The following is a 12,806-nucleotide window of genomic DNA, read 5'->3' as shown; positions in this document are numbered from 1 at the left end:
GTGGTGCCCATTTGGGGAGTGAACTAGCAGGTGGCAGGTCTCTGCTTCTCCTTCTCTCTGTAGATCTGCCTTTCAAGTAAAAATAAATATTAAAAAAATAAAATCAGTTAATGTTTGAAGATGTAGCTAGGCTTAAGTGACTTTGTTTGCATTGAGCATGTATGTATTTTTTTCCCTTGTCATCCCCTAAGCAACACAGTACAATGATTATTTTTAAAAAGATAGTTATTTGGGAGCCAGATCAAAACTGGATAAGTCATGACTTGAACTGGTATGCATATGGTATGCTGACCTGGCAGGCTGGGGCTTAACCTACTGGGCCACAGTGTCAGCCCCAGTAAAAACAGCTACTTATTTTAGTACTTCCTTCAGATTAGTTAATGCAAGTAATCTAGAGGTTTAAAATATTCAAGGAGATGTGCCTAGGTTACATGCAAACACTAAGGCATTTGATAAGAAGGAACTTGGGCCTCCATGAATTCTGATATTCCTGGCGAGTCCTGGAACCAACCCCCCGCAGATACCAATCCATGACCTACTATACCCAAGTACCTCCTTTGTGTCAATGTTTTCTTTTTTTTTTTTCTTTTTTTTTTCTATTCATTTATTCATTAATTACATTGTATTACATGACACAATTTCATAGGTACTGGGATTCTCCCCCCTTCACCCCAAACCCCTCCCCCATGGTGAGTTCCTTCACCTTGATGCATAACCACAGCTCAAGTTCCGTTGACATTCCCTAATTAAAAGCCCACACCATACAGAGTCCAGCATCCCACTTGTCCAGTCAAGTTCAATAGCCTCTTAGGGAGGCCCTCTCAGGTTTGAGGGCAGAGCTAGCAGAGCGTCACCTCGATCAATTAGAAGCTCCAACATATCATTAGCAACAATCCAGGTACGGTGAGACTGGTGCAGAGTTCACTGCTTGACATAGTCCATCTTAGAGTTTCCCCTTGTCCAGTTTTTCACTGCAAACATATAGCTGAGGTGGTTGATTGATCTACTCCATAATGTTTTGATTCCTCCATTTTGTTCAGGGGAATCCCCAAAGAAACTTGGAGGTGTTCCCAGTCCAGGCTCCTACATGCACTACTAGTAAGCACAGTGCCAGCCATAGTCCATCACTCCGATCAGCTGGTGGTTGTAATCCCTGGGTTGGTTCTATTTGGAGCCCTGACCTCCATTGGAACCGATGAGTATTGCAGCTCTTCCCGGCTCTGCCCATCACACACTTGTCCCTCACCTAAACCAGTGGGAGGTGTGCTGGTTGGGTGCTGCATTCCCTATTGGCACAGGCCATTTCACCTTGGCATTTGGTGTCTTGTACTGTTTTTATCGCAACCAAACCTGGCCAGGCCCCCACACAGTTTCAACACTCGGATTTGCCAGTGGATGACGTGAGCCGACTCAGCCTGGTCTGCCCCCAACCCGAGCCAAATGTATGCCAGTAGGTCACTTTCCAAAGCCTCTTCTGGGTTGTTTACCTCCATACTTCCTGCGTTTATTTCTAGGGTCAGTGTTCTGTCAGAGGAACTGTTCAGATTCCTCCATCAGACCCCTTCCTGGTGTCAGGTTTCACGCATACCAGCAGGTCCTTTGGCCAGCACTGCTCTTCAACCCATTCTGGTTCCTGCTGTTGAGAGTTTCAGCCCAGCCACGGCTCGTCCATACCCACATATAGCTCATATATGGCTCAGTTGGGGTTGAAACCTAGCCGAGTCCGTCCCACCTCTACCCTGGTCCTCCGGAGCACCAAACTGTGTTGTGGTCTAACACGGCATGGTGCGTCAAGTCCGAATCCATGTTTGTGCCAAGGGAGTACAACTGTGACCCAACCAGAACTCAGCCCCCTTCCAGTTCCTGCTCCCCTTACTGGTAACCTCCACCCAGCCAGGGCCTCCCCCAAGCTCCCCTGTTCCCAGCCAGTGTTAATTATGCCATAGGTTGCTCTGGGTCAGCCCAGCGCGCCCCATAGACTGTCATGCCTCATGCATAGACCCCTCCGGCCCTTCTAAACCATCCAGTGGGGTCAGAGTTTGCACAGGGATTGGTCCACACATACCTGACACATTCTAGCCCCAAGTACGGTTCTCAAATGCCAGACAATGTCATAGTCTTGCCTTCTGTGACCCCTCTGCTGATCCCTCCTGCTATCAGGTAATGGGGTATCCTGCTGGACAAGCCCAGAATTTTGCTTTTGAAGGGACTAGTGTTGGTAATCTGCACTATAAAGTGACTACAGGTTCTTCAGAGGAAGATTTACAGCCATTGAGAATCTTGAGGACTAATACACATTCTCAGAGAACTGTGGGTTCAGCATGGAGTGACTCCTATAGCATATCAAAGGAATCAAATTCCTGCCCAGGGTGCTTGGGTGCCCCGCCAGGAGTCCAGCCTAGCACAGCCAGGCTTACCACCACGTACGTACATACATGGGGTGAGCGGCTCGCGGGCGGCTTCCTGATTTGCCAGAATCCTGGTTTGATGGCCCTCTTTTGGGATTGGGGAGGGTTGTCCCAGGGCTCTGAGAAGCGGATCTGGGCCTCCTCAGCGTGCCATGCGGCTGGAGTGGGGGAGGAGCTCCCACGCGGTTTCCAGATTGCCGGAATCCTGGTTTGATGGCCCTCTTTTAGGAGTGGGAGGGTTGTCCCGGGACTCAGAAATGGAGCTGGGCCTTCTCAGCGCGCCATGCGGCTGGAGTGGAGGAGGAGCTAGGAGGATCCGGGCGGAGGCCTGAGCGTCTCAAACCTGGGGCAGCCATGCTGCCCGGGGTGCTCGGGTGCCCTGCCACGAGTCCAGCCTAGCATAGCCAGGCTTACCACCATGTACGTACGTACATGGGGTGAGCAGCTCGCGGGCGGCCAGTGCACCATTTGGCGCCAGGCTGCGCCTGCTGGCCGCCCGGCCAGGAAATTCTGGAATGCGTCAATGTTTTCTTTAGTTCATTCCACTAGTCAGTTACAAATCAACCTTTTATTCTTGGATTGTGTGAGGCTGGCTGTGGCATAAATAAAATATCCCATTTTTAAAAAGCCACGTTTAGGAACAGGTGTTGTGGCTCAGTGAGTTAAGCTGCCGCTTGGGGGTGAGTCCTATTGGGGTCCAGTTCCCTGCCATTGTGCACTCTGGGAGGCAGCTGTTGTTGGCCCAAGTCCTTGTGTCCCCTCCACTCATTTCGGAGACCTGTGTGGAGTTCCTGAATCTTAGCTCAGGTTGGCCCCAAACAGGCCGTTATGGCTTTTGAGGCGTGAAACAGCAGGTGGCAGTTCTGACTTTCAAAAAAAAAAAAAAAATGAAGGTAGTGTGAGAGGAGTTAGACTGGGTAGTAGGCAGTTGGGGTTTTCTGGGTCCCCAAGTCATTTTTTTCTCAAATATAAAGGGGTATTTTCCCCACCATGTCTTGGATTCACCAGAACACCTCTCTCCCAAGACAAACGCATATCTTATTAGGAATGCTTCCCCCAGGAGACAAGGGTGACATTAACATATCTATTCCCCACCTGAAGCCTCCGCCCAATTCTGTCTCCAGCCATTGCCAAGCGGGAGGGCTTCAGACTGGCCTCTTTATCATTAGAAAGGGACTAAGGAATTTGGCCAGTGACACCTTTCTGGCCTTTTGTCCCAAGGCCAGGTACCACTGAAACCAGGAATTTCCCAGAAACATTGTTGAGGGGAGTCCTTAAAAGATACTTTCCCCACCATTAATATGGGATTTTCTCTCTTAGGTTTTCCTCCTGCCACTATGGCAGAGGATCTCAAGGCCCCCTCCCATCACTAGGATGGGAGTCTACTTTCTCAACTTTTTCTAATAAATCTTACTTTAAAACTAAACTGTGTCCGCATGATAATTCTTCTTTCCTGCGAGACAAGAATTGAGGTTGCTGCAGTATTCGGGATTCAAAAACCCCGAGGGAGGAGGAAGGGAAAATTAGAAAGAAGCAAAGGAAGAAACGAAGAAAGAAGTCATGGGGGAATAAACAAAAGACAACGTGCATTTTCCTTGAACCAATTAATGAGTGAAGTACCATTTAACCACCTGTCCTCTGCACTCCACAGTAGGAATATGTCACTCCAAGCTAATGCGTGTTAATGAGATGACGTGTTAATGAGATCCATTCCTATAGTTCCTCTGTTCTGCATTATTTGGCAAGCTCTGCCCATTGCCAGTGATTCTCTGTGAGAACTCTCTTTTGATACAGCCACCCGCTCCTCCACAGGACCTCTGCCCGTCCCTGCGCATGCTCAGCAGAGAGCTAAGCTTGCCCTGGCACAGGCCCTGATAGGTGGCAGGGATCCCCAGGGATGAGGGAGACGTGTCCGCTCAAGTTGAGCATATGCCTCCTGAGGCCAATCGAACGTCCCGGAAAATAAAGTTTAGAGAGCGGGGGCGTTTACGTGGAAAACACGCGCAAACACACACGAAATAGGCGTTATTTTGGACAAAACGTAAACGTCTGGTAGCTGCTTTTCAGAACCGCACCGACAAGTGGTTCAGAGATGTGGTGTTTAAGACCAAAGTTCGTGTGTCTTGAGCTTCACTGAGCAGACCAAAGCTTTAAAAGGGTGGGTTTGTTGTTTATGTTCTCCCGAAGTTGTTCAGGAGCAGAATGCCAAGGACCACCTTCGCCGCCGGCTGCCGAGGGAGCGCATTTCTGGGGGCGGTGCGCGCGCCGGGGAGGGCAGTCGTCCGCCGAGCCGGGCCACAGCTCCCCTGAGCCAACAGCAGGGGGAGAGGCCGGGCCGGCGCCCGCGGAGCGGCGAGGGGGCGCAGGGCGCCCGGCAGCCAGGGCCAGGGCCGGGGGGCGGGGAGCCAGGGCCCTTGGGGCGCGGACCGAGGAAGGAGACCCGAGGCGCGCCAGGAGAGGTGGCTCGGAGACTCCACGTCTTTGGTACCCGAGGCCGCAGCCTGAAGCAGCGGACCGAGGAGGAGGCGCGCACAAGCCCGGCTGGAGAGCCCCCTCGCTGTCTCAGAGGCTCCTTACTCCGCCTCTCGCTCCAGGTAAGGAGCGGCGCGCTCGTGGCCGGGACCGCCCTGTACGGGGTCCGCCGGGAGCCCTCCTGGGTTGTCATCTCCTCTTCCCCTTCTCTTTTCCTTTGCTCTTTCTCAGGAGCCGTTGGCGCCGCGCTGACGCCGTGGCCGGGGTCCCGCGCGGATTCCCTGGCTCCGTGGCGTCCTCCCGCCGCCCCCCCATTTCTACTCCTCCTGTCCACGCACCACCTCGCGCCTTCTCCGTTTCCTCCCCGGGGCTGCGGTGAAGGGCGCGAGAGGACGTTACTCTTTCCAGGTGTGGGGCGCGAACGCGGCCGCACCGGGAGTCCTGGGGGCTTTAAGAATTCCCAGCCTGAAGGATTGCCACTCGCTTTCTAGAACATTACCTATTTTTTTTTTCCTTTCCTGTTTCCTTTAGGATCCTAACTTTGGGAAGATCATTTGTTCTTCATCAAAATAAATGTCTCGTCTTTTCTTGTTTTAAATCTGCACAAACCATACATTGCCCCCTCTCTTTAAATACTGTGATTAAGTTGATAAAGTTTTCTGAAAGACGGAGATGTTAAAAATGTATTGCAGCTTAAAGCTAAGGTCCTGCTCTGGCGCTGGGGAAAACAAATAGCCCCCTCCCCTCAGCCGTGGCTACCATTTGCGGAGTGAACCTTCTTCTAGAAGATCTCTTTTTCAGGCTCCCTAGCTTTGCCTTTCCAATAAATTAAAAGAAGAAGAAGAAGAATAGCGCTAGCTTGCCGGCTTGTGTAATGTTTAGAAAGCGTTTTTCTGAAGTGGTTGCTATGGTCAGTTTGAAGGCCTTTGTAAGGTCAGCTGGTGAGATCCAGCGCGGCCGAAGTGGGTGCATTTGGCACCGCTGGTTCTGAGAGGCAGTTGTGGCTTCCCCTAGTCTGTGACTCAGATACAGTGCGAGGAGAAGCAACATACTTCCAAGAGACCCGGGAGAAGAGTTAGCAGTTTTCGTTTGTTTAAATATTTATTTATTTATTTATTTATTGGAAAGGCTGGGTGAGTGTGGGTGTGGGGGGGGTAGACTTTCCATTGGCTGTTTCACTCCATAAGTCAGCAAAGGGCCACGGGGGTCCAGAACAACCTGGTAGGCTGGTCCCACCAGGCAGGTCTCCCACGGAGCCCTGATATTTGGGTCATCACTGCCGCCCTCCCAGGTGCCTTAGTAGAGAGCTGGATTGCAAATGGAGCAGCTGGGACTTCAAGTGGGGTTTCTAGCTGCCTGAAACCTTCAACCCAGCTCTTCCAGGTAGCTTTTAACTCTCCGTGTCTAAGAGGCAAAGATTCCTTCACAAGAACTCGACGGGAAAGGGCTGAGCTGAATCTACCAAGGACTTAGGGCAGACGGCTGGCATTTTTACACGTTGTTGCTTTTAAAAGCCAACGACTCTGATGGACCATTTATCTGTAGGAACCAGGAGGAGCAGCAGTGGTAGAAATGAGTTTCTCTTGGTTGTTCCTGGCACTGAACCCTTCTGCCCTTCCCTGGCTGTCTGTGCTGGTGTGTACACAGATGCATCATCTTTCTCCATTGTGCCCTCTGTGGTGGGTACACGTTAGCTTTTTCTTTCCCATGTCCGTGTATGTACCTGACCATCAGACTGTTAGAGGGATTTGCAAAGTTAAGGGGAAGGACTCATTTGAAAAAAGATACTGTGAGGGCCATATCTAGATGTCTGTTTGTGTTTATGGATAGGAAATAGGCTCACTTCTGGCTCTACTGTCAAGGATGTTAAGGACAAGCTGTAGGCTGCAAAGCGTTTTTAGCTAATAGAAGAGAGTCACTGTCCAGTTATTGAGCCAATCGTCATTGTTTTCCTGGCAAATTTTTTCCTCCTTTCTAAAATTAACTTTCCCCCAGGAAAAATAGTGCAGATGCGCATGATTCAGTCAACCAAGTCCAGAAGATACTGTTTGAATTTTAAAAGTGCCTTTATTTTATCCCTATAGACCTACTGTTTGTAACCTATGCCACAAAGCATGAAGAAGTATTCACTGCTTGTTGGTCTTTGCAAAGTGTTGGTTTGGTCGGCGGGGTAGTTACGGACAGAGTACAATATTGCATTACAGATTTTATTGGTTTGGGCAAAACTATTATTATTTTCCTATGGTTTGTGTGTGTATGCTGGTGCTGAGACTTGTATAAGTGTGTGCGTGTGTGTGTGTGTGTGTTTGTACCACATGTTCTTAATAGGAACAAAAACCACATTATTTTTCTCTGTGGCATAACATGGCAAACATTAGGTTTCAATTACTTTTTCGTGGAAATTTTAATAGGACAGAACTAAGAGCTTCAAGGAAGTAATTTCATAAAGATCTATTTGGAACCAGAAGTCATTTTCAGAGGACATTTGAGGCTCGGTCAGCTACGTGCCCAGCCTCTGGTGTGCTAGGGAGGGAGGGTGGTAGATCCAGTTCTGGGCAACCAAAGACATGGATGATTAGACCCTGCCACTCTTGCACAGACCTTTAATTTAGTCTGTAACTTGATGCTTCACTGACCCCACACTCTCTCTGCCACGCTAGCTCACAGAGGAATTGCTGGCACTCTGGGTTGAAATTTTTTTCCCCTCCCATCAATTAGAACTTGTTTGCATAGGTTACAGAGCACTGATATATTTTTAGCTCAGTATTCTAAGAAATACCTCTGGCCACAGAGAGAGTAGCCTTCATGCAGCCTGCCTCATAAATTGCCTTATTTCATTGTGCTGTGTTAATTTCCGGATGATTCAACTGCATAGAAATAATAGTCATAGAAAGTTAGGATTGGAAGGCACTTTAAAAGTCATCCAGATTTTAATCATTTCTTTCTACACATGAATATTGTAGCGCTCACTGCCGCGGGCCACACTTTGAGAGCAGACATTGAATTTTATATTCTTTCCAGTTCTTCCAATAATGAAGATTTTACTCATTTGAAATGAATTCATCTAGGAGTTTAAGAATACAGCAATGGCAACAAAGTAGGGGCACATCTCAGCTAGATTTCCAAGTCGTGGTGGCCTTAAAGACGATTGTAGGGCCCGGTGCAGTGGCCTAGTGGCTAAAGTCCTCGCCTTGAACGCACCAGGATCCCATATGGGCACCGGTTCTAATCCCAGCAGCTCCACTTTCCATCCAGCTCCCTGCTTGTGGCCTGGGAAAGCAGTCGAGGACGGTCCAAAGCCTTGGGACCCTGCACCCGCGTGGGAGACCCGGAAAGAAGTTCCAGGTTCCCGGCTTCGGATCGGCGCAGCACTGGCTGTTGTGGTCACTTGGGGAGTGAAACATTGGATGGAAGATCTTCCTCTCTATCTCTTCTCCTCTCTGTATATCTGACTTTGTAATGAAAAGAAATAAATCTTTAAAAAAAAAAAAAAGATGATTGTAGGTCATGTAGCAAGGCAGTGAATTACAGCACACTGGCATCCTTGGTGTTTCATTGAGTTGGGTGGGGACTGTTTCGGCTGGCTGCCAGGGGGAAAGGGGAGTGCCCAAGCCAGATGAGTGTAAGAGGGAGGGAAAAGTGAGCTGGCACAAGTACGAAGGGCATGGCTTGGTGCTCTGCAAACCCCTCAAGAGAGGTGAGCAGAGACTTCACTGTAAGATAATGGCAGTAATTCTGGGACCTTCTGGAGCCTCAAACTCCACTTTAAGACTTGCCTATTGGAAGTCTCATTGCTTGAGAGTTATGCCTTTCAAGATCTGTCTTGAAGCGCTACCTTGCCGAGTGTTGAATGTTTTTTTTTTGTCACTAGTTATATAAGAATTCATCCTGATATATAGACCATAAAAGGATTGATTACTGAGAAGTGTCCTTGCTAGGACCACAATGTTGCTGCCACTTTTTGAGCACATTGGAAAGCAGAGTTGCTTAGATTTCACTGGTCTCACGTATGGACTGAGGGAGCTCCAAGCGACAACTTAGTCCATTGTGTTGCAATGCTCACCCTGGCTGGGAACCTGAATGTAGGAGTACGCTCTAAAACAATGATAAAAATTCTGGTAAATGCGTGAACTAGAACCATTGTATTGTCGCTGTCAGTATTACATATTCACACAGTCGTGGGTGCAGCACAACAGTTGTGTATATACCAACATTGACACACACGGTAATGCAACATGCTGCCACCTTGGGGACAGGACTTTTCCCATGGCACCATGATCGCTCGTATGTGTGATGACTGATGTCATAACGCAGTGCGCGACTTTACTTTACCCATAGGAGGAAAGTATTTTCACAGCCAAGCAAGGCGGCCCCTGTTATCCCCTTTTGCGATTCAGAGAAGTCAGCAACTCGGCCAAGGATGCACACCACTTCTAACACCCTCTGCTGCTTTCCTAATGAGTGCACTCTGTTGGATCTGTAGAAGGTGATGTGCGCATTCTGTGACATCCGAGTTGTTTCCTAATTCTGAAGACTTTACAAAGCCTTCCTTGTTTTTGATATTTCCATTTGGGTGTCTTTGATGTGCAGAACAGTTTTGTATAGAACCAGTGATCAGAGACAGTTGCTGTGTTCAGCATATGCTTTCCAAGTGGAATTAATCCTCAATAATCAAAATGTCTTTAAAACCAGTGTTCTTTATTATTCTGTGAAATTTTGGTAACTCATTTTCAGAATATGACTAATGTGTATACATCCCGTTGTGCTCTGCAAGTCAGTTCCTGTTGTGTGATAACATTTCCTTTAAAGCATCTTAGATTCTGACTTTTATTGTAGGTCATCTACACTAATGCTGTCTGAGAAGGTATGACGTGCTACTGCTTTTTAAAAAAAGAGTTATTTATTTTAATTGCAAAGTCAGATTTACAGAGAGAAGGAGAGACAGAGAAGAAGATCTTCCATCAGTGGTCCCAACGACTGGAGTTGAGCTGGTCCAAAGCTAGAAGCCAGGAGCTTCTTCCAGGTCTTCCATGCGGGTACAGGGTCCCAAAGCTTTGAGCCATCCTCCACTACTTTCCCAGGCCACAAGCAGGGAGCTTGAAGGAAAGTGGAGCAGCCAAGACAAGAACCTGTGCCATCTGGGATCCTGGGACATGCAAGGCAAGGACTATATCCATGAGGCTAACACGCCGGGCCCACTGCTACTACCTTTTAAAACATAAGTTTCTCTATTAAACACTTATTTAATCATTTATATTTATTGGAAAGGTAGATTTACAGAGAGGAGAAACAGAGAGAAAGATCTATCATCTGCTGGTTCACTCCCCAAATGGCTGCAAACAGCTGGAGCTGAGCCTGTCCAAAGCCAGGAGTCAGGAGCTGCTTCTGGGTCTCCTATGTGGGTGCAGGGTCTCAAGGCTTTGAACTGTCCTCCTTTGCTTTCTCAGGCCACAAGCAGGGAGCTGGATGGGAAGTGGAGCATTCAGGACATGAATGAATTGGCACCCATATGGGATGATGGCACTTGGAGGCTGAGGATTAGCCAACTCAGCCATGACACTTATCTTGGTTTTTTGTTTTTTAATTTACTTACTTCTGAAAACATTTGTTTGAAAGGTAGAGGAGGGGCCCATGAGGTATCTCAACAAGCAAATCCTCCTCGCTGTGGTGTCGGCAGTTACTGTTTCTGCTGCACTAACAACAAGGTATTAGTCCATGGTCTGCTGCTGTCACCGAACACCTGAGATTGAGCACTTTATAAAGAGAACAGTTGTTTTTTTGCCAGGTTTAGAAGTCTGACAGCTTGGCGTCCCGTATCAACATGACTTTTGGTGATGGCTTGGCGCTGCTCCATGTATGGTGGAGACGAAAGACTGGCAAACATGTGAGGAAGTGAGAAAGCCTGAGGCTGGGCTTGCTTTCTGACACCCAACCCTCTCCGTGCCGACTCTGGTCATCATAGAGAACTTGGTCACGAGTTAGACGTTTTCATTCCTTCGTGGTCCACTTTTGGGACCAAGTGCCAGCATGAATTTTGGTAGGGGCAAACCGTAGCAAACCTTGAACCTTTTTGCCTAAAGATGCGAATAGCTCTGTATTAGAATTGAATCGTGACGCTTCAACACTAGGGGAAGGCGAGAGAATTCCCCCTTTTTCTTTTACCACCATTCTTCCATTGCACTTAACCTTCATATCCCAAAAGGTAGAGGCTATTCTCTGACTTAGGGCCCTTGTTGAAAACCTTTGAAAGGCACCACGTCCAGCTTTACTAGGAACAGCAATTGGTCCAGGACAACACAACCAGGGCATGGTCCAACGTCCCTGCTGCTGCTTGGCAATGAGGAGGCAGTGGAATATACTGGAAATGCCTCATGAAATTTTACTTTACGTTGTGAAGTATGTTCTCGTCACTTAATGCTTTTCCATAATGCTTATTTAGCCCAGAATTTTTTTCCTGTCAAAAGCCATATTCTCCATTAGCACACTTTAATACTTTATAACTGCTTAAATACTTCATCGATTTTCACATTGTTTTCTGGAAAACCATATGGACAGAAATAAGTAAGAATACTGGAGTATCCTACTTAATTTTGTTTATAAATAGGCTTAGGAAAGGAGCTAAGGGACCATGTCATGCGATATTGTGTTTTTGAGTTGGGAAAACACAGCAGGGTATAAACACGAATATTGAAACTACTTACAAATGCAACACCAGGAGATGACCATGCCTAATATTTTGGTAGAATTTCTACAGCCTTCTTTTTTAATTAATCAATTTTATCTACTGGAAAATCAGATATACAAAGAGGAGGAGAGACAGAGAGGAAGATCTTCTGTTCATTGATTTTACTCACAACTGGCCGCAATTGGGGGGCTGATCTGAAGCCAGAAGCCAGGAGCTTCTTCCGAGTCTCCCACATGGGTGCAGGGTCCCAAGGCTTTGGGCCATCCTTGACTGCTTTCCCAGGCCACAAGCAAGGGTTGGATGGGAAGCTGGGACACTTCGACTCGAACTGGCTTCCATATGGGATCCCGGCGTGTGCAAGGTGAGGACATTAGCCACTAGGCTACTGTGCTGAGGCCAGTAGTTCCATAGTCTTTAACCAGCTGTATACGTATATATGAATATATGGTTTTGACACTCTGAGACAGCGTTGGTTTCATTACTCCAGGGTTGAGAAAACTCTTTCCAAGGTCTATTGGCTGACCATGTTCACCCTAGCGCATCCACAGACCTCACTTGGGGTGACCCCAAACCTGACTCTTACATGTGACAGCTAGTGTGGACTCTGGTTTAGTCCATCTCCATATCTTGTGTTCACTTTCCTTCTTAGTTTGCCTTAGTTTGTCCTTTTTTTTCCTGTTTTTTAAAGGTTTATTTTTATTGGAAAGGCAGATTTAAATGGAGAAGGAGAGACACAGAAAAAGATCTTCCTTCTGCTGGTTCACTCCCCAAGTGACTTCATCAGCTGGAGCAGACTGATTTGAAGCCAGGAGCTTCTTCCAGGTCTTATCCATGGGTATAGGGGCCCAAAGCCTTGGGCCATCTTTCTCTGCTTTCCCAGTCCACAAGCTGCGAGCTGGATGGGAAGTGGGGAAGCCGGGACATGAACCTGTACCATATGGGATCCTGGTACATGGAAGGCAAGGATTTAGCCATGAGGTTGTTGCACTGGGCCCGTAATAATTTGTTTTATTAATTTCTCCTGATATTCCTGGAGTAGCTTAGCGTTAAAGACATTTATCCTACCCATTTTCCTTTAAAGTTTTTTGAAGATTAGTTTTATTTTTATTGCAAAGTCAGATATACAGAGAGGAGAGACAGAGAGGAAGATCCTCCAGCCGATGATTGACTCCCCAAGTGGCCGCAGTGGCTGAAGCTGGGCCAATCTGAAGCCGGGAATCAGGAACCTCTTCTGGGTCTCC

At 47.7% G+C, this 12,806-nt stretch overlaps 1 protein-coding gene across 1 annotated transcript in view; it reads left to right on the top strand.

The window, feature by feature from the left end:
* The first annotated feature begins 4,797 nt into the window (after positions 1–4,797).
* Positions 4,798–12,806, top strand: part of RNF144B (ring finger protein 144B) — a 180,572-nt gene continuing 172,563 nt past the window's right edge. Inside the window, exon 1 of the mRNA XM_058667605.1 lies at positions 4,798–5,002. The gene's annotated coding sequence lies outside the window, so the exon portion shown is untranslated. The remainder of the gene's footprint in view (positions 5,003–12,806) is intronic.

This window comes from Ochotona princeps, chromosome 1 (genome assembly GCF_030435755.1).
Source record: "Ochotona princeps isolate mOchPri1 chromosome 1, mOchPri1.hap1, whole genome shotgun sequence".
Lineage (NCBI taxonomy): Eukaryota > Metazoa > Chordata > Mammalia > Lagomorpha > Ochotonidae > Ochotona > Ochotona princeps.
The sequence above is the reverse complement of the archived record's forward strand: the minus strand, read 5'-3'. Positions and strand labels throughout refer to the sequence as shown.